Genomic DNA, 3,024 nt, shown 5'->3' with positions numbered 1-3,024 from the left:
TGGGCAAGGGTTTCAGTTTTCCCCACATCCTCTCCAAGATTTGTTATTTTCTATTTGGTTTTTCAATCTTTGCCATCCTGATGGAAATGAAATGGTAATGCCATTGTATTTTTGGTTCTCATCTCTCTGATGCTGAAGAACACTGAATATCTTTTCATGTGTTTGGTGGCCATTTGAAAGTACTCTTTGATGAAATGTCATTTTCCCAATCATAAAAGTCCTTGCCCGTTTTATGGTTGGTTTATTTAATAATTTTTGTGTTAAGTTGTTAGTTTCATATATGCTTTGATTTATTGTCATATATATGGTTTCCTAATATATTCTCCTAGCCAGCAACCTGCCTTCATTTTTTCGGTAAAGTCTTTTGATGGACAAAACTTTTTTTTTTTTTTTAAGGCAATTTTGTGAGGTCTTTTGCTCTTTGTGCTTTTGTTATTAAATTAGATAATCTGTTGTGAAATGTTAGGCCTCTGCTTTTTCTTTAGAAGAATTTTGTGGTTTTATTTGTATTTTTTAAGCCAAAAGAACTAAGGAAAAGAATTCAAGCAGTGTTCTCGAGTGGAAATGTTGAAGGATTTGATGGATAAAATATTTGACTGATGACGGAATCATCAAAAAAAAGGATGATGGAAGTTATATGGAAATTCACACTGTACCAAAAAGAATTGGTCAGTGTCCACCTATTTAAGAAGGTAACTTATGAACAAGAACCAGTGGTACTGGAGGAAGAAGTCCAAGCTCCACTGAAGGCATTGGTGGAAAACTAAGGTTCTAGGTGATAATTCAGAATATCATTTGAAATTGAAATGTTTCAGCAGACAGATGCAACATTGAAGGTGATCATTTATCGATGCCAATAAATTTGGACGGCAGCTACCTGACTGACTGCAAGAGATCCACATTTGTGCCCTTTCTAAAGGAAAGTGATCCAACAAAATAAATAGATATCATTAATATTATAAAAAAGAAATAAACAGTATCATTAATGTAATATACAAGTAAAATTGTGTTTAAAATAATTAAAAAATGGTTGCCCACAATACATTGACAGGGATCTGCCAAAATTTTAAGCTTGATTCAGAAGAAGATGTGGAATGAGGATGTCATTACTGATATCATAGGGACTTTGGTTGAAAGCAGAGAATACCAGAAAGATGTTTACCTGTGTTTTATTAACTATGCAAAGGCATTCATCAGTGTAAATCATAACAAATTATGGATAACATTGGGAAGAATGGGAATTGCAGAACACTTAGTTGTGCTCCTGCAGAACCCGTACATAGACGAAGAGGCAGTTGTTCAGGCAGAACAATGGGATACTGAATGGTTTAAAATCTGGAAAGGTGTGCATCAGACGTGTCATAGGCTTTCCTCTAGAAACTGGATTATGTGACAATATGGCGTTAGGATGGGAGTAGGACTCATTAACTACCTGTGCCATGCAAATGATATTAACTTTGCTTGCTGGAAATCAAGAGGACTAGAAGCATTTCTTGATGAAGATCAAAGACAGCCTTCAATTTGAATACACCTCAACATAAAGAAAACAAAAATCTTCACAATTGGGTCAGTAAGAAGCAACTTGGTAAATGGAGAAAAGATGGAAGTTGCTAAGGAGTTCATTTTACTTGAATCGATAATCAGTGCTCTTGGAAGTAGCAGTCAGGAAAACAAAGGGCATATTGCATTGGGCATATCTGCTACAAAACATTTAAAGTATTAAAAAGCAATGGTATCATTTAGAAGGTACCTGACCAAAACCATGGTATTTTCAGTAGCCTCATATGCATGTGAAAACTGGACAGTGGATAAGGAAGACAAAAGGAGAATTGATGTCTTTGAAATATGATGCTGGTGAGGAATATTAAATATACTATGGACTACCAGATGAATTAACAAATCTGTGTTGGAAGAAGTGCAGTCAGAATTCTCCTTAGAAGTGAGAATAGTGAGACTTTATCCCACATTCTTTGGACATGCTATCAGAAGGGACCAGTCCCTGAAGAGAGAAGGACATCATACTTGGTAAAGTTGATGGTCATCAAAAAAGAGGAAGATTATTGATGAAACTGACACAGTGGCTGCAACAGTGCGAGTAGGCATAGCAATGATTATAAGAATGGCACAGGACTGGGCAGTGTTTCATTTTGTAGTATATAGGGTTGCTATGTGTCAGAACTGACTGACAGCATCTAATGACAACAGTTTGCACTTTCAAGTTCTTAATCCATTTTGAATTTGTTTTTGTGTATGGTGTGAGACTTGAGCAAACAGTCTGAGAAACTGAATTAAATAAATAATGTGGCATCAAGATAGGTTTCGTTTTTTGCATTGGAAATCCAATTTTCCCAGTACCATTTACTGAAGGAACTCCTTTCCCCTTATAATAGAGGTAGCACCCTTGCTAAAAAATTTTTTTAATATGTGGCTTTATTTCTGGACTCTAAATTCTGTTTCATTGGTGTAGGTATCTTGTCAGATCAGTACTGGACTCTTGAGATTACTGTTGTTATGTGCTATCCAGTTGGTTCTAAATCATAGCGACCCTGGATAAGGGTTCCAATGAGTGGCTAGTGGGTTTGAATCACCAACCTTGCAGATAGCTGCCCAGTGCTTACCCTATAGTGCCACACCAGAATTATGTTTTAAAATCAGGCAGCTTGAGTTTTCCTACTTAGCTCTTCTCTTTCAGCATTGCTTAGGTGTTCAAGGCCTCTGACATTTCTATATAAAGTTGAGTATTGGTTTTTCTATTTCTTTAAAGAAGAGTGTTGGAGTTTTTATTGGGATTGTGTTGAAAGGAATATTTAAATTTTTTATAATGATCATTTGTATTTCTTTTGTAACTATCTATTCATATCCCTTGCTAAATTATCTATTGAATTGTTCATTTCCCCCTAAATGATTTAAGAGTTCTTTATATATTGAAAATATTTATCCTTTATCATATGTTGCAAATACACTTTTATGGTTTCTTACTTTTTTAAAGAAAATTTTTGCCCAGAACTTTTGTTCTCAGGTATA

General features: G+C 35.1%; 1 protein-coding gene across 2 annotated transcripts in view; it reads left to right on the top strand.

The window, feature by feature from the left end:
* NFAT5 (nuclear factor of activated T-cells 5, tonicity-responsive) overlaps window positions 1-3,024 on the top strand; it is a 131,645-nt gene that overhangs the window by 38,520 nt on the left and 90,101 nt on the right. The window lies entirely within an intron of this gene.

The sequence above is a fragment of the Chrysochloris asiatica genome, unplaced genomic scaffold, assembly GCF_000296735.1.
Source record: "Chrysochloris asiatica unplaced genomic scaffold, ChrAsi1.0 scaffold00037, whole genome shotgun sequence".
NCBI classification, from domain to species: Eukaryota; Metazoa; Chordata; class Mammalia; order Afrosoricida; family Chrysochloridae; genus Chrysochloris; species Chrysochloris asiatica.
This window is presented reverse-complemented; position numbering and strand designations above follow the sequence as displayed.